At 46.2% G+C, this 19,674-nt stretch overlaps 1 protein-coding gene and 1 long non-coding RNA gene across 4 annotated transcripts in view; both read left to right on the top strand.

Annotated features, from left to right (window-relative positions):
• LOC144773541 (folate receptor alpha-like) overlaps positions 1–19,674 on the top strand; it is a 151,772-nt gene that overhangs the window by 58,563 nt on the left and 73,535 nt on the right. The gene's annotated exons all lie outside the window — the stretch shown is intronic.
• On the top strand, positions 14,382–14,829 carry LOC144773543 (uncharacterized). Its single transcript, XR_013600003.1, has 3 exons — positions 14,382–14,449; positions 14,546–14,613; positions 14,707–14,829. It is a non-coding gene; the product is annotated as an uncharacterized LOC144773543 (long non-coding RNA).

Genomic DNA, 19,674 nt, shown 5'->3' with positions numbered 1-19,674 from the left:
ATTTCATTCACTGGGGAGGCTAGGGTCGTTAGACACACCACAGGGGGGCGGAGCCAGCATTGTGTGGGGAAAACCCAGCCCATCCAGGACACAGGTACACTCCTCCCACACATCACTCATGCTAATCTCCCACTCACCACCGGGCAGACCCATCCAGACTTCCTGGAGCCTGGCATGCCAGCCAGCTCCAGCCAATCACTCTCCAGCACCCTCACAGCACACGCACATCAATGTCCAGAAGTAGCACTTCCCTTCTAGACACATACATGCCGCATATACCATCTCGCAGCATTCACTCTCACGAGTTTACACATACTAAACTCGAGCCTGCACTCCCCACGCATCAGGAACTACCAGGGACACACACATTCCCCATGCATTCCTATGGGAGGGCAGGCCAGCCATACTACACGCACGCACTTTCACTCTGGGACCCAGGGGAAAGTGCGCAGAGACCCAGAAATCACTGACACAGGGTCACACATAAGGCAAAAAGTTTAGGGGTGAACCTGCCCTGCGGGCCAAGTCCCACACAGACCAAAAAAGATAGGAGGTGGTATAGCCTGCATACACAGATCGGACATAGAAATCAACCAATGTCAATGTGACTCCCTCGAATCCTGTGAATACCTAGGTCTAAATATACGATCCACAGAATATAAAGATGTAACTTACATGCCCTATACCATCCTCCTGGAAATAATGCCACTTTCATAGACCAGTTAATGGAGATCATCACGGAAAATCTAACACCCACTCTAACTTACACTGGGACGACAAGAAAGACAAACAGATCAGTGTTCTTAAAGACTTTTTAACTGAGCTAAATCTTACCCAAAAAACAAGAACATAGTGATCCACTCAGTTATGCAGTGTGACTGGCCCGATCACCATGCAATAACCTTCCTAATACCCACCTTGAAAAGGAATAAGATCACGCAGCCTATTAAACTCAGAAGGTGGACCCGGGACAACAAGGATGCGAATACTGAGAGGCTAGTAGAAAGCTGTGAGAAAGGTCTGAATCCGCCCGACAACGTGCAGAATGTGAATGACCTAACTGATCACTACACTACAACAATTACAAACATAGTCAACACTACCATGCCACTAAAACTGAAAAGCATCACAGAAAAGGACAAAAACCCTTGGTTCAATGGGGCACTGAATGATGATAGGCGGAAACTAAGACTTGCTGAAAGAAAGTGGAGACAACACCCTACAACACCCGAACTGAAATCACTCAGAAAAAATTAGAAATTAGTACAACAAAAAGATCCTCAATTCCAAAAAAGAATATATTAGATCAGAACTAGATAACGCTAAAAACCGGCCAAGGAAGCTTTTCGAGATTTTAAAGCAACAATCCAACAAATTAGCCAAAACAGCCCAAGAAACCACTAAAACTCAGCTGACTTGTGTTTGTATTTATATAGCGCACTTCTACCCAGAGGTCTCGTAGCGCTGTATTCATACCGCTGTGGAACCCATCCTGGCTTTCCTGTGAAATGTCCACTCCTGGGCACCCCCAAGGTGAAGCCAGGCATCCAGGCGCTGCTGGGGCCGTTGTGGAGATTAAGCAAACTATTGCCCAGAGTCACAGAGTGGGACCCATGATTAGACTAGGCACCGAGGCGAGAGAATTATCAGGTCCTGGGAAATTAAGTCCAAGAGCAGCCGAGGCGGGAATTGAACCCTGGTCCCGGGCCAGACCTCTGCATCAGGGTCTGCCGCTCTAACCATTGAGCCACGCTTCTCCACTTGCGAAGAATTTTCAACCTTCTTCACCAACAAGGCCAACACTTTGGAAATCAAGCTTAAGATGGCAGCGGACAACATGCCCGACAAACCACACAGACTGATCAACCCCATCCTGGCAATCAACCACGATGAGGCAAAAAACAAAGCGCATTGGGATACCTTCAAGCTTTACGATCAGAATACTATCGCCAAAACATTATCTGATATCAAACCGAATAACCACTATAATGACCCTCTACCTGCCAAATGTCTACAAAAAATCAACCACATCGTCATCCCTATATGGACCAGAATGATAAATGCCTCGCTATCACAAGGGATACTTCTGATTGCTTAAAAACAGGCCAAGTGGTTTCCATCATCAAAAAACCAACAGCGGACCCAGCAGACCCTAATAACTTCCACCCAGTTACCAATATTCCAGTACTGGCCAAATTAATCGAGAAATGTGTACAAAACCAACTGAGCCACCACATATCAAATTTTACACTGCTAGACGACTGCCAATCAGGATTTAGAACAGGCCACAGCACAGAAACAGCAATCCTGCATATTGTCGACGATGCAGTACAGGCCCTAGATCAGAATAGTACATGTCTACTAGTACTTCTGGACCTGTCCGCTGCATTCGACACGGTAAATCATGAAAAATTACTAAGCAGGCTGCATAACAGGATGGGAATATCGGGAAATGTGCTGAAATGGTTTGAATCCTTCCTTCAGAATAGAACTCAAAGATTTTTGGTCAGCCAGACACTATCCCCATCATGTCCTAATGTGATCGGAGTTCTTCAAGGATCTATACTATCTCCTTCACTCTTCAACCTCTATGTCGAACCTCTGACAGAAATTCTTAAAGACTCAAACATATCTTATCATATGTACGCAGACGACACACAGATATACATCAAGATCGCTTCTCTGGAAGATATCATGTTAATGAACGAGGCCTTAAAAATGTCATTAAACTGGTTGTCCAGCAATCATCTGAAGCTAAATGCACAAAAAACGGAGTTCCTTTTAATCTCTCCACCTAAGAACCACACAGAAGTGAAAGAATGGGCTAAATTGATCACAGCACTAAACTGCACTCCCACTCTAGTGCTCTAGTGGACTCAGCAAAATCATTAGGAATCGCATTAGACAAGAATCTTGACATGAGAACCCATATCCAATCTATAGCAAAAAATGCACGCTTTCACCTGAACTATATTAGGAAAGTGAAACCATTCATCTCTGCGGCAGATCTCAAAATGGCAGTACAATCCTTAGTTATCTCAAGGATTGAATATGGATGTACTACTTTAGCAGGTCTACCAACAATTTCCACGGCACCGCTAAAAGCATGTCTCAATACTGCTGCAAGGCTCATCACCGGATCTAGGAAATTCGATCATATCACGCCACACCTGAAATCTTTAAACTGGCTACAATACAAAGCGAGAATCCAACTTAAAATGGCATGTATCACCCACACTTCACTACAAAACACCAAGATACCTGGCTCAGAAAATAGAGCTATCTGGAGGAGACCGACCGGCCAGGAGTGCCAAGGAGCTGCTGCTGAGACCACCCATCTTCCGGAAGAAGAAAGCATACGCCAGAGCTTTTTCAGGGGCAGTTCCTAGAATCTGGAACTCACTCCCTCCAAATGTTAGGAAAATTACTAACACAGCAACATTTAAGAGGGAAGCTAAGATTTTCCTAATGAGTAAGTTCCTCATTTAGGCAAGAAGAGACATCACCGCCGCCGCGACATTGTTGTGCCAAAGCAGAACAACAAAGGGACGCTTCTACTAGTGCTTTGCCTCGCCCGCAGGCCACGCCCCTTTTGCAGGCCACGCCCACTTCCCCATGTCCTCCCAGCTTTAAATCATGTGCTTTCCTAGGAAGCGCAGCGGGCCCGACGTTGGCGCGCCAAAGGCGCGCCTAGGGAAAGCCAGTCTGCGCCCGTCCGCGACCGACCGGGACCAGGGGCAGGCCACTCTGCCTCTCTCCTTCAATATTCCTCGGCTCAGTTGTCCGGACTCCAAGGCCCCTGGCCTTTAGATGACTTGGTATTTTCTCGAGTCACTAAGCTTGGCCTTTCCACGTCCCATGTTCCTCCCGATTCCCGTCCTCTTTGTCCGGCTCAGCTTAGCGGCCCCACCCCATCTATATCAAATAGTTCTTCTTGTATGTCTGTCTCCGGGATGTATCTCAACACTAGATCGGCTGTGAAGCATCAGCACGAACTTTTCACGTTACTAGACTCCAACAAACCCGACCTCCTTTTCCTCACAGAGACCTGGTTTTCCGATAGTTCCCTCCCTTCCCTGCTGGCAATGCTTCCCTCTTCTTATTATGCTCTTCGAGCTGATCGCACTCCCGGAAAGCTAGGAGGCGGAGTTGCCCTGATCGCTCGGAAAGATATTACTTTTCAACCTTTAGTATCCCTTCCATTAGGCTCTTCTGATTGCTTAGTGGCCCGCTCACTTTCTTTCACTCCCCCTCTTACCTGTCTTCTTATTTATCGTCCTCCATCCCCCGCGCAATCATTTCTTACTAATTTTCAAGATTTGCTGGCTACTCTGGCTGTTAACCATTCGTCTATTCTTGTCCTTGGGGACTTCAACTTTTGGCCCTACGATCCCGCGGAATGTACGGTCTCCAAGGAGTTTTCAGAGACGCTCAACTCCTTAAATTTCACTTCTGCGGTTCAAGTCCCCACTCACAGTCAGGGCCATACCCTTGACCAAATCTGGCACCGAGAGTGTTCTGTCAACTCAGTATCCATTTCCCCCTGCCCCTGGTCCGATCACTTTCTCATCTCTTTTTCTCTTTCCCTCTTATTAGTCCCCAAACCCCCTCCAGTCAAAAACATTTGGGCGCGTTCCTGGAATCGTGTAGACGTAGCTTCCCTGACTGCTTCGCTCTCGGCGTCCAGCCCGGCCCTCGGAGGGCTGTCATCCCTCGACCAAGCCGCAACCATCAATGATTGGTTGCGAGCCGGCTGCGACCAAGTCGCCCCCCTAAAGCGCATATCATCTAAGCGTACTAAGGATGCAAACCGTTGGTTCAATGACGACTTGAAGATGCAAAAACTTAACCTTCGCCGAGCAGAGCGCGCTTGGCGGAGGGACTACTGCCCTAACTCGAGATCTCATTATACCACTCTTGCGGCCCGATATAAGAATTCCATACTGGAAATTAAGAAGGCTTATTTTTCTTCTAAAATTCAGTCTGCGGAAAATCAGCCTAGAGAAATCTTTTCCATCGTTCAGGAGCTCGCATACTCGGACAGGTCCACGCTCAAGCCCTCTCCCTCACAGCCCCTCTGTGATTCCCTTAATTCTTTCTTTCTGGACAAAATTAGTTTGATCAGAACTAATATTCTCAGCCCTTCTCCCTTTTTTATTAATCCCCACTCCCCTCCGGTCACATCGCACTTGGATGATATTCCGCCTCTTACCAGGGACACTTTTCTTTCCCTCCTACCCCTGGTTAAATCCGGTTCCCCCCTGGATCCCTGTCCTGCCCACATCCTTAAACAGATCTACTCTTCCTGTCCCTTACCCCCCTCACGTTTTTAAATAGTTCATTGTCTCAGGGTATCGTCACCCCCTCACTTAAAGCAGCGGTGATCTTACCCATCCTAAAAAAAAACGGCGCTGATCCCTCGGTGTCAGCTAATTATCGTCCCATCTCACTTCTCCCTTTTCTGGCCAAGTTACTGGAACGTCATGTTGCTAGAACCCTGACTTCCTTTACGGAAGCGAACTGTGTTTTGGCCCCCAGGCAGGCCGGTTTTCGACCCGCCCATTCCACGGAGTCCGTTGTTCTGTCAGTTTTGGACAACCTCAGGGAGGGGATGGACACCAGTCAGCCCCAGGCCCTGGTCCTTCTTGATCTTTCCGCCGCCTTCGACACGGTGGATCATTCCATCTTACTTTCCCGTGTCGGAGCGGCGGGCATCGGTGGTGCGGCCTTGGTCTGGCTGTCCTCCTTCCTGAGTGGCCGCTCACAAGCAGTTCGCCTGGGTGACTTCTCTGCCGATTTCCGGCCAGTACAGTATGGGGTCCCTCAAGGATCCTCCCTTTCCCCACTGTTATTTAATTTATACATTGCCCCTCTTATCTTTGCCTTACAGCAGCAGGAGGTCTCCGTGTTCAATTATGCGGACGACCTCCAGCTCATCTTTTCACTATCCTCTTCCCCTGCCTCTATATCCAACTTTCATTCAGTAATGACCTTCATTCAGGACTGGATGAACCACAACCACCTGAAATTAAATCCCGATAAAACGGAACTGGTGTTGACAGGTGGTTCCTCCAGTCCATGGTCTTCTCTCTTTTGGCCTCCCTCTCTAGGTTCCCCGCCCACTCCCTCTTCTTCCGTCAAAACCCTTGGATTCAAAATTAACGACCAACTTTCCCTTCATTCCAAAGTCAACACGGTGGTTTCTTCATGTTTTCTCTCCCTCCGCACCATTCGGAAAGTTTCCCGGTTCTTTTCCCCTTCCACCCTTAAACTTATCCTTCTGGCGATGGTGACGTCCCGCTTGGACTACGGGAATGCCATTTACTGTGGCATGCCGCAGTACCTAGTGAGGCGCCTACAGATGGTTCAGAACCAGGCGACCTGACTCGTCTATAATCTACCCAAATTCCACCACGTCACTCCCCTTCTTAAATCTTTACACTGGCTCCCTGTACAACAACGTGCATTGTTTAAGCTGGGCTGTATCATGTTCAAGGCTCATGCTGGGCTGGCCCCGGCCTTCATCAGCTCAGCCATCCAAGATTACACCCCATCCAGAGATCTGCGCTCTTCCACCCACCAACTTCTGGTGATCCCACGTTTTAAACGTAAAAAATGGGGTGGTTCCAAGTTCTCGACCCTGGGTCCTGCCTTCTGGAACTCTCTTCCTATCTACTTGCGATCCTGCTCCCAGTATCTCCAGTTTCGCAAAGCCCTTAAAACTCTCCTATTCACTCAGGCTTTTCCGTCTTAACCTTCCCACTCCTCTCGCCCCCTTTGCCCTCCGGGTTTGTAGCATTGTTAAGCGCCATGAAACCGCTTGGTGTACGCGCGCTGTATAAATACATTTAAATTCAAATTAAATTCAAATTCAAATAGAAAGTCTCTAATTGCACTGGGAATAACCTAGAGGCGCTATACTTACCCAGAATCTGAAGGAATAATGCACAGATAAAGACTATTGGTCTTATTGTTATTGTACTACAATTTACAGTACTGTAGGCAAATAGAATATCATGTATGATAACCTTGAAGACCGACACAGGCTGAAATTATATTGGAATATGCACATGCCGATGGCAAGTTGTAGTTTATTATACTGCGCCATTGTACATTGTTATGATAAAATGCTTTATAATCGTATACTTACCCACCACATATCAGTATGAATCGTTTTACTACATAACTTTATACCTACCTACCTCATTCTCTGAATGGTTATGATATGCAAGATGTATCCCTAACCCACCTATTGTATTGTATTTGTATCTGTGAAGCGCTCTGATACCCAAGGGTCACGTTCGCGCTATACAAAACTATCTAAATAAAAATAAAAATAAACTGTGGAATGAGGCACGTTGCCCCGGTTTCCTAATAGATATTAGTGTAGCTTTGTCATGGTTGCAGATGCTGTGCACTTTCTCATTTCGAACATGAGACCACCATTGTACGCCAATCACAAATACGAAGGCCACCCCCTGGCTGTGTAGTGTAGTTCCTACATTCCCAATAGCCTCTGCGCATTAGAATAATATATCCTATAAATATGACGTAGGACTTAGGTCAGTAGGTCTCTATCAAATATACTAAACTTAATTGTGAGTGCCAGCTAGCTCAGAGGTCACTAGAAACCTTGTCGAATCCATAAGAAGGGATTAGTTTCTGACAACCACATAAACATAACAACTTTGTTTCCCTAGGACTGGAAAATATCTTCAGAGTCGTAGAAACAATAGATAAGTATTTCACTCAGTCAATCATGCATGCTTCGTTTCTACAGAGGTGCAGAGAAATAGTGGTACGAGCGTTTTCAATAAAAGGTTTATTGAACAGTCTTCTTTCTCATGCAAGAGGTGAACTGCTACAATCGTTAGACCGAATGCAAAGTATAATGCGTACAGTGAGAATAGTATTATGAAATAACACTGTAATAGCATTGTATGGTTTCTAAGCCATATAAAAATATATACATAAATAACATAGGCTAAAATACTGAACTGGTGCTTCTAAAATATGCCTACCCCAATGAACCTAACCTAGGTCTAGTACGAGGGAAGAAGTACGTTTTGTTTAGTATACGTTTTAGTTCTGCCAAGAATTGCCAAAGGTTCATCTAGGTTCTAATCCGCCCCATACCTTAGAATGAAGGAGGTCTGGTATCTCTGTCTCGGGACTCGATTTCCCAACACACTGCAAGGGTAGTCTGAAACACTGGAGCTGGATTTCTCGGCAGATGAAGGCAGCTACCTGATCAGTGCGTCAGCTTGGAGATTCAACTTCCTTCAGCACTTGCTGTAGCGAGCTGCGTCGGGCAAGTAGGTCGTCTAACTGCACCGAACCACCGTACTTTGCTTTGACAAGTGAAGGTATATTTATACCTTGAAGGTGTTTAGGAATGCCATGTTTGACGTAAAGTCGGGCATTTGAATGTCATGAATGAACCCCTAGGGAATAGTTGTTCATTGTAAAGTAACTGAGTTCTTGGAGAAATCAATATTCAAGCAAGGGGAAGTCCCTAACGGCTTAAGCTTGTTTTCCAAGAAATCGTTGTGACGTTTGGTAGCCATGCCTATATTTGGGTAGCATGAGCTATGCCTAAATAAGGGCTTGATTTCTATGCCTCTATAAGGGCAACTCGAATTGTACCTAATATAAGGGCATGAATCAGGAAAATTCATTTGGAATCTAAACCGCCATACAACAGCTGGGCTGGCTTTAGCAGGCAACATGCGTTTACCTGGGAGGCTGGAAGGGTGGGGGGTCAGTTTTGGAGCAGTGGGGCCAGTTTTGTTACTGTGGGTAGTTTTGCAGGGATGCTGCAATATGGGCCCTCAGTAACAAAAGCACTAGTGCTGGGGACTGGGTTTAAGCAGTAGTGCTTGACACTTGCCCCTCCCCCCTCCACCCCACCCCTGGTGGGTGGGAGCCAGTGCAGCAAAATTGCCAGGGCAACTTTGGGTTTCCAGTCCAGCCCTGCCTGCCCCATCAAACAGGCCTCCTCCATTCCGATACCTAGGTCATTTTTCTGCACAATCAAGCAGGAATTATGGTGTCAGAACCCCTGTCGCTGCACCCACACATGCAATTGGGTTCTTGGTGCACATTGCCGTGGCTGGAGCTCACAGAGACTTTACACTGCTGCACATAGAGGGAAAAAAAAGAGGGAACATTGCTGATCATTGAAATAAAATCACAGACTGAAGACAGTAGGCAATATTTTCCGAATAAAAGGCTAGCCGTGGGACTGCAGAGACCACCGTGTTAGTTCTACTATATTGGCCTGTAGCCCAAGTCTCTCAGAGCTGCACGAGTGAGGGCTTTGCAGGGTCATTGCCACTGATTTTAGATGTAAATGTCCATTAAAGTACTAACTCACTTACAATGTAAGTGCAGTGCACATGATTGAAATTTACAGTATGTAGCCCTTCGTTGCGCTGGCTAGACTACTTCAGGGTGCTTTATTTGTTAAAAGAAACATGAGAATGGAAAGTGGTTTGCCCACATACTGGTGCAGAGGGTAGGAAACATTTTTTTTTTTTTTTTAAAGGCTTTCGGTTTCGATAGTTGACCACTTAAGAAAATCACGACCCTTGCTTTAACTACACCAGGCCCACCTAAAGATAAATACCGTAGAACTATTGGGTAAATAATCTGTTTTTGCACCAGTGCTGTCCACAGACAAAGGCTGTTGGGAAATCTGTTTCCTTTTAGAACTATACCAGATACAGTTAAATACATTGAGTCTACCGCAAAGATGTTAGTAAAGCTGTACAACACCCCAAATAAAATTAAGTTACACGATCCACTGTAACCCAAGTCTTCCTATGTAATGTATTTCATAACCATGAAGGTGAAATAGTCGAAACTGCTTTAGTGTTTCGAAGCTCCAGTCCCCCCAGCTTCACTCACAGGAACAGCTAAACTATCAATTTGGACCCGTTGTAACAACCTTCTAATAGATATAAATGACATTAAGACGTCGGAATGTGCATGCATACACCTCGTGCTAGCTAGATGGATTGCAAGAATGACAAGCTACACAGTGCACACACCTTTTCTAACAACAACAACAACAAAAAAATGACAGCCTGAATTAGCCTGAGAAGCTTTATCTACTGACACTAAAAATGCTAGTTAGCCCCGCTACGCAACCCCGGCGAACAACACCCCAGGAAAGCCGCCTGGTTCACCACAGATCTCCAAGAAGCAAGATGCATCTGCAGATACCTGGAGAAGACCTGGAGTAACACCAAGACAACGACAACTACTCCACCTACAAGGACGCCATTATGAACTACCACAACCAAATCAGCACAACCAAAAGTACCTTCATCCACAGCAAAATCCTCACCAACACCACCAACTCCAACGCCACCAACTCCAAGGAACTCTTCACCGTCATTCAGGAATTCACCAACCCACACAATGAAGCCACAGACATCACCCCATCCTTAGACCTCTGCGAAAAGCTAGGGAGCTACTTCCACCTCAAGATCAGAAAACTCTACGACAACTTTGTCGACCACGCGCAAGACGCCACTGCCAGCCCCCCAGAGACACCACCCAGCTCACTATCATGACTGGACTCCAATCACGACCGAGGACCGCGCCGCGACCATGAAGAGCATCCACTTGGGAGCCCCCACTGACCCCTGCCCCCGCACATCTACCACAGAGCCGCTGACACCATTGCGCCTGGACTGCAACCGACCATCAACACCACCTTCACCACAGGCACCTTCCCAGACTACTGGAGACGCACAGAAGTCCGGCCCCTGCTCAAGAAGCCCGCGGCTGACCCCACCAGCCTCAAGAACTAGCAGCCCATCTCGCTCCTCCCCTTCGCAGCCAAAGTAGCAGAGAAAGCTTTCAACAGGGAAGTGACACGGTTCATCGAAGAGAACGCCGTCCTCGATCCATTCCACTCCGGATTCTGGAGCAAACACAGCACTACTACAGAGGACATCCGCACCCTCCTGGACCAAGGCCACTCAGCAGCCCTCATCCTCATCGACCTGTCTGAAGCTTTCGACACTGTCTCTCACCGCACTCTAGTCGCTAGACTACACAAAGCCAGCATACAAGGGACCGCCCTGAACTGGATCCGATAGTTCCTCACCGGAAGAAGCCAAAGGATCAGACTACCACCCTTCCTCTCCGCCCCCACGGAGATCACCTATGGAGTCTCCCAGGGGTCGTCACTGAGCCCGACCCTCTTCAACGTCTACATGGCCCCCCTCACAGCCATAATCCGACAACACTGCCTCAACATCGTATCCTACGCCGACAACCAGCTCATCCTCTCCCTCACCAGAGAGCCCACTACTGCAAAACTAAACTTCCAAAAAGGAATGCAAGATGTCCCAGTCTGGATGACCAACAGCTGCCTAAAACTCAATGCAGAGAAGACAGAAGTCCACGTACTCGGAACCACCCCTTCAGCATGGGACGACACATGGTGGCCTAGAGCCCTGGGGAGCCCATCCAACCCCCTCCGACAACGCCAAAAACCTCGGCATCATACTCGACTCATCACTCACCATGAACAGACAAGTCAACGCTGTCACCTCCCGCTGCTTCAACACCTTCTGCATCCTTCGAAAGACCTTCAAATGGATCCCCCCGGAGTCAGGGAAGATAGTCACCCACACGCTCATCAGTAGCAGACTGGACTATGAAAACGCGCTCTACGCCGGCATCAACAAGTCCCTTCTCCGCAAACTTCAGACAATACAGAACACAGCAGCCTGACTTGTCCTCGACATCCCCTGTAACAAACACATCAGCCAACACCTGTGGAGACTCCACTGGCTCCCCGTGCAGAAGAGAATCCCCTTCAAAATCCTCACCCACGCCTACAAATGCCTACACAATAACGGACCCATACTGTAAAGGGGTTTGGAAATATGGAAATGCATACCTGCATGATTGAGAATGCACTGAAGACTGGCAGGTCATTGAAATGAATATGCACCACTGCTTCGATGCATTGTGGACGGAGCTGTATGTGAACACCGCAAGTTAATAATGTTGTGTACATTATGCAGTCGACACATTAAGGGCACATTTGTATATATATCATGCCAAACGCATTTATATGCGGAGTTGAATGTAAGCGAAGGACATGGTTCACTAAATATGACATGAATTCTATAAAAGCACACATATATGCTTTAAAAATCATTCATGAAGATATTTATAAAACATGTAGGCCCAAAGCAGTCATGTTAATAGATATTTGGCTAGAAATATCTGTAATTATTTAATGAACTTTATAGCCAATGGCTTTCAAGAAAATTGACTAATAAGGAGTCTAGACTTAAATATACTTCTCGCCTTTACAGGTGGAATAATGAACTCTATACTGCATCTTCCCCTACCAGCCTTAAACTCCGCCTCCTGCCTTCAGGTGGAGCTACTTGTGATAAAACTTCTACTTCCTTCTCGGGTTAAGAAAAATATGATCAGGAACACCACAACAATGGCAGCAAAACCTAACCACGCACGCTACACACAAGACAATAACCTGGATGGACATAAAACATCTTCGATTTAAATTTGTCCCCATCATAATGGACTGAGTGATATCTCCTATTAAACATATCAGACCTGCTAACTCGTCATTGATCACCTAATCAGTACAATATGATAACCCGTTCTTCAGAAAAGAGACCTTTCCGCATTAGATCCAGATGAACTATTCCAAGACAGAAGTCCTCTGTAGCAAAAAAGGAAAATATCAGGCTTGAAGGTCTAATTCTCATATATTTGTGATCAAAAGGACATCTTAACAAGGAGATGAAATAATGCTGCATCTGTTAGACCCGAAAATATTTTTTAAAGAGTTGTCACTGTTTATAAAGGATCAGCTTCTGCCTACTAAGTTTTACATGTTACCTGCCTGTTTGGCGAATGTTTCACCTGAACTAAGCAAACCTTCTGTATTTTGAGAGGACTCTGAGGCTTCTGTTTAGATTGAAGGTGAAGCCGTATTCGGAGATTCTGGGTTTTGGGGCACTTTTTGGTCTGATTATTCATAGCTCTACCAAACATTTACTTTTGATATTGCATTTTACGTAGCATTGCCCTTTGTGCATATGTTTTATACATTTGGTGGTTCATACATATAGGTATGATGCGTTGCTGTGTCATTTCAATTGATTTGTGCTTGATAAGCAGTTTAGCAGTATGCAGGGCACTGCTAGTCATGCTGGTTTCTGTAAGTCTCCCTGTCGTGGCTTGTTTCAGCCAGCTGTAGGTTTTCACGTGCAGCCCATTGGCTGCCGCGAACCTTGATTTTCTCTGGGCTTCCTTCCTTTTGCATCCCTTGCTCTTCCCTGGGGTCTTTAGTTTGGTGGAGCTCCCAACCCTATGAATCCCTTGCCCTTCCTATGGGTCAGTAGTTTAGTGGGGCTTCCTTCCCATTGGAGCCCTTGCCCTTTCCCCGGAGTTGGTAGTTTAATGCCCTTACCCTCCCCAGGGTTCAGTAGTTTAGGGGGCCTCTCTTTCCTTTGGAACCCTTGCTCTTTGGAGTCCAACCTCTTTCCCTCAGCTGTTTGTGTTACAGTGTGTGAGTTGAGTATAATAAACCTTTTTTAGGTCTCGCCTAGGCATTGCTTGCACTGTCTCTTCGAGACATGCTTTATTCAGGATATGCTTTCAAAAACAAAAACAATTGCCAGTGCTGAGAACCTAAATGAGAACCTAAATGAAAGGCAACAAAGAACAACTGGTGGTTGTGAATATAACAAAAACACCTGCTTTAAGAATTGCAATCAATGAGTTTTAATAATTCTTTTCTTCGAATTCTTACAATATTTATGCGAACCAACTGGTTTGGTACATGGGAATACAAAAACATTTATATATACAGTATACACAACATAATAAACTCACTCAAGAAAAATATATACATTGCAAACACTCTTGGCCAATTCAATCGCACATCAGAACATTCAAACCAACAAACAAACACTGATAGGTCTCGGTGTCAATAGGGCTTTTTAGACATGAATTTTAGGGACAGAATCCAAGGCACATGTAACCCAGCATTCCCTCGAGGTTGTGTGCACATGTTTCAAGCATCGAGGTTTTTCTCTCGCTGACACAGCCCTTCCTTACAACACGGCCGGGACCATGCCCGTCGCAAACTACATTACCCAGCATTCCCGTGAGGGCGGGTCCTTGTGGTTTAAGCATCCAGGAAGTTACCACTCGTTGACACACTACTCTCGAGTGAGCCAGGGAGACACATCGAGTCGACCCGCCATAAGTGCTTAATCGGCACGCCAAGGTTTGTTTAGCCCCTACTTTTTATAGAGGTTTCAGGGCAGTCCACACGCGCCAACGCGCTAACGCTCCTCTTATCGTCTCTCCCTCGCAGCGGTTGTAGCCGTGCTACCGTCTGGCTTCAATTTGGAACACCAGGGATTGAAATCCTCCACAGCGGGTAAGGACAACGGCATGAATGGGATGCTGTGCGTCAAATGAGTGAGAGTCGTGACTAAATGAATTATGTCGGCACTCTTTTCTTTCCTTTCCTCAGCCCCCGCTCACAACTCCTGTTGGGAATACAACTCATCATTAGTAGGATCTTCGTATGAAGAGTATAAGGTATGCCAGTCTGCTTTGATGTAGTACAGGGGAAATCTCGTAGTACAGGTTGTAGTCCTAAAGCCTTGTTTTTTCATTTTTTCATTTTTTCAGTTGACTATTTGGTCCTGAGGAGAACCCCGGCATTTGCGGGGTTTGAAACATGTCGACCCACCCGGTCTCGGGTCACTGGATTAACATCGTCCTCACGGACGTTTGTGAAGTAGCAAGGGATTCATTCTTTGTTTATCTTCATTTTCTAAAAAAGACTTTGACAGTGTCAAACTGTGCCTTGGATTCTGTCCCTAAAATTCATGTCTAAAAAGCCCTATTGACACCGAGACCTATCAGTGTTTGTTTGTTGGTTTGAATGTTCTGATGTGCGATTGAATTGGCCAAGAGTGTTTGCAATGTATATATTTTTCTTGAGTGAGTTTATTATGTTGTGTATACTGTATATATAAATGTTTTTGTATTCCCATGTACCAAACCAGTTGGTTCGCATAAATATTGTAAGAATTCGAAGAAAAGAATTATTAAAACTCATTGATTGCAATTCTTAAAGCAGGTGTTTTTGTTATATTCACAACCACCAGTTGTTCTTTGTTGCCTTTCATTTAGATTATCAGCACTGGCAATTGTTTTTGTTTTTGAATACTCTAGGTTGACTCAGCCTTGCTGAGTTTGGAGTCTAGGCCCTTTGTGTTTTTTGATTATTCAGGATATGGGCATAAAGCTCCACCCACTTTCCACCCATCTTTTTATATGGCTTCTGCCCTTTGCAAATGGTAATTTTGTTTTATTGGTCATTCGGCTTAGTAGTCTGTCCTTAGCACTGTCTTGTCTCTTCTTGTAACCTCTCATGAGGACACCCTCTGTAATTAAACCCTAGGGAGTAACAACACATGTAACAGCCTCCGAGCACTATTTCTCAAAGGTTTCCGGCAGGACAAACTCTTGGTCTTAAGCAAGGTTGGCAGTGGTTGCTTTACTCACTACCACAACTAAAATGTATGTGAGACCTTCTATACATTTTCCATCATCAGTTCCACACACAGTACAACCAAATCTGGATTGAATGTAATAATTATTTTGTCACATTTCAAAGCTACTAATTGTATATATGTATGTAGCTATTTCAATATCTTCGAGGTAACTTCTTGCATGCAATTCATTATGGGTAGGGTGGATTTAACATATCGTCTGCAGGGTACTCCACCCTGCAACATGACTAGGTAAATAAACATTGGCAATTATAATGTCAATAACTTCAACGCAAACAAATGCGAGACCAATTGCATTTCCAATGCAGTAGGTCTCGCATTTGTTGAAGTTAGCGCTGTTGGCATTGAAAATGACCATGTTTTTTACTTTGCTTTTTTATACTATTGCCAATATTGCTATGCAAATATAATAACTCCACTGCAAATAAAAAACAAATGTAAAAAAAAAATGTCAACGCCAACAGCTTTAACCTATTGCATTGCAAATGCTTGTTTCCATTGGTTCCTGTTGTTGGCTAGCTGCTTTAACGAGCACACTAGACCAGATTAACGCATTTTGCCCTTCCTCGTATGGGCTCCTTGCATGTAGAGGGCCAACAGGATATATGAAGGTGATTTAGGAAGGTGCCTTGGAGATCAGAGAACAGCGACCAGAAGGAGCAAAAGCAGCTGCCCTCTGCAGCAAGAAGGATGAGGTTAATTTGCAGTCCTGCAAAACGAACAAGTTTAGAGTGAAGTTTGTGTTTTACTACTTTAAGATCACACCTGAGGCACATATGCTGGCTGCAGGCCCTTAGCAAACAGAATGAGACAAGGTAAAGAAGGACGAGCTCACAGCATCTCTTTCCTTTTGAACCTTTTCTTGGCAGAAGCTTGATTGCCTAAGAAGTTCTAAAATACATATTAGAATGCTTAAATGTAAGTAATATTGACACTTACTATTGTGGTGTCTCAAGCGGGTCCATGATAGTATGACACAGTTGTATGTAGTGGGTATCTAGATGTCCTCCTTTATTCTGCATCCGCCCTTGTCCACGCTCACATCCCAACAGTCCGTTCTCCTTCACACGTCCCCTCCCTCGTTTGCCTTCCCAAGGTCACTTCCAGATCCGACCTCCCCTGTCTAGGCTGCTGGTGCCAGACTACACACCAATGTAGTGGCCACTGAGACTGGAATGTAGGCTTTCCTTTAGGCCTTCATTTTACGTCTCTTAATAGTCACTGCTTTGGAATTATTTTATTGATTATTCTATGCAATCACATGCTTTTGAATCATAAGTAAATAAATACATATGATTTAGAAATACTACCCACTTGTTGTATTTCCTGGTAGTAGGGACACCGAGTCTCTCCGTTAACACACCCTGAAGAGTGTGATCCAACGGAAGCCTAATTATTCCTCTAACCGTACTGGGCCCTTTGATTGGGTAACCAAATCAAAGTCATTTACCACAGAGGCAATGATCCTCTGATGAATCTTTCTCTGTCGATAGGTGGGGCAGAAATTAGGATGTCTGAAAATTGTTAGCTGTCCACTGAGGACCATTAATTGACTGCCAACTTACAAGTTAGAAATCCGAGTTAGATACCCCACTCTCAAGACCATAGTGTAGATATAAAGAATAGCGACAGGAAGTCTCAACCTCCTAAAGAAGTTAAGACGAGCAAGGATCGTACAAACCAATAACTCTGCAGTTGCTTCACAAAATAAGAGCAGCAACACCTGATGTTCCTGCAGAGCTAACTGTTTTTTCCAACAAAACCACTATATTCTCCGTCCTTCATCAAATTAACCCAGCGCTCCCAGCAGTGGCTGCCCTGCTTGATGCGACCAAGGCCTTCGATACCCTACAGTGGCCCTTTCTCTTCTATCGCCGTCCTCGATTGGGCTTCAGTCCAGTCTTTATACGTAAAATATTACTTCTCTGCACCCTTACCCTGCCCGCCTCCAGATTAACGTTCAAATATCTGAGCCTATCTCTATCGGGAGAGGTACCAGGCAGGGGTGCCCGCTGTCACCCATGCTCTTTGCCATCGCAATGGAACCCCTTGCTGCTAGACTTCGGCAGCACCACACCCAGAGAGGCCTCGGTTTTGCGGCTCGTGCCCTTGTTGTCTCCATCATTGCGGACCACTTTACTCTCTATGTCCGCAATCCTCAGGAGAACCTCAGCCCACTGACGCATGAGGTGTTACGGTTTGGGGGCTACTCCGGCATTCAGGTTAACTGGAATAAGTCCATGCTGTTCCCCCTCATGGACGCCACGGTACCCTTCACTCCGGTTCTACCCCTTTGTGTGGGTAACGGGTCCCATAAGATACTTAGGCATCTGGTTGAGCAGGAATGTGGACGAACTTTGAAGGGCTAATTTTGGCCGGGCTGTAGACTGGTTTGAGTCCAAGATTCCCCTCTGGCACTGGCTGCCTTTGTCTTTGGCCGGTTGCATAGCCATCGCTCAGATGGTGGTTCTCCCAAAGTTTATATATTTATTTGTCAATATTCCTATTCCCCTCACTGACCACTTTTTTCGCAAAGTCCGCTCATTGCTTATTACTCTGGTCTGGGCCGGTCGACAGCCCAGAATTGCGAATAATATCCTTACCCTTCTGATGTCGTGTGGCGGTCTTGGTGCCCCTGATTTTAAACTTTATGCTCTTAGCGCTCAGGCCAGTTTCCTCCATTTTTGGCTCCACCCCACTCCTTTTCAGGCGCATGTCGCAGTGGAGGCCCACCCTGCTGCCCCATGGCCGCTCACGACCGCCTTGTTCGCCCTGGCCAAATTTCCACGTACCTAGACTGGCATGGTGTAGACCCTGCGCTGGGCCTGAGATGGGCTTCGCAAATTCTCCGGATCTGATATGCTCTCTGCGATTGCCATGCTTATTGCTCATCATCCGGCTTCAGTCTTCCGGGATGGTTAAACATGCAACCCGCTTAGGGCTTTCCACAGTGTCGGACCTCTATCCTGGGGACACATTTTTCTCACTCGCTGCAGACTCCGGCCCCTTAGACACTCTGCTCTACTATCAACTCAGGGCTATCTGCAAGGAGCTTCACCCCTCGTTACCCCAGCCGCATTCCACAATGGCCACTCTTGACTTCTTCTACACCTCCCCCTCCCCCCGGAAACTAGTCACTAAAATGAACGCCCCCACTGGCAACTATACCCATCTCTACTGACTGGGCGCACGTGGTGTGGGGTGAGGACCTGGGTGTCGCAATCTCTCAAGTAGACTGGCTCTATTGCTACAATCAGATCACACGCCTATCCCCAAACTACCGCCTGCGCCTTATTCATTTTAAGTATTTACATAGGCTTTACCGGACTCTTGCTCCGTTGCATAAGATGGGACTTATCCCCAACGATAGATGTCTGCGCTGCTCTGCTCCTGCGGCAGACTTCTCCCACCTCGCCTGGCTGTGCCCTCAGATCTCAGCATACTGGCGCGAGGTCTGTGTTGCTATCTCTGAGATCACCTTGTCGCTGGTCCAGGCTGATCCTCTCCTCTGCCTCTTAGGCTTTGTCAAATTTTGCCCAGATGCCACAAGCTGCTGGACTGCGATGCTTCTTGTCCTTCCGCGGTGCAGGGCATCAATGTGCTGGGGTCGCAGGCTTGTACCCAAGGTTGACACCTGGCTTGAGGATGCTTCGCATTGTCAGACACTCCTGTCTGAATTATGGGACCTAATGCCAGCCAAATTCTGTCCAATTGACGTATGGGGTCCACTTGTGTCTTACCTCTTAAGTCGTAACTCTCAGCGCTCTACGACCTCCCCTGCACTCCCCGCCGGCTGTCAGTGATGGTCAATGAGTGGCTTGCTCCCTGCTCACATTCCCTTCTGCTCCATTAGCCTCTCTCCCCCACTCGCTGTGCTTCTTCCCATGGCTCATTCTATTGCCCCGGTGCTGCCACGACATTTCTCCTCTGTATTACTTTCTTGTGCTATGTGCTTGAGGTAACCTCTGCTGCGATACACTGTATTCTTGTATATAATGTCTTGATATGGTGCAATCTTGTAACCTTGCTGTGCAACTTTGTTCAATAAAGGTTTTTAAAAAATAAAAAAACAATACTT

Source organism: Lissotriton helveticus, chromosome 8 (genome assembly GCF_964261635.1).
Source record: "Lissotriton helveticus chromosome 8, aLisHel1.1, whole genome shotgun sequence".
In the NCBI taxonomy this organism is placed as follows: Eukaryota; Metazoa; Chordata; class Amphibia; order Caudata; family Salamandridae; genus Lissotriton; species Lissotriton helveticus.
The sequence above is the reverse complement of the archived record's forward strand: the minus strand, read 5'-3'. Positions and strand labels throughout refer to the sequence as shown.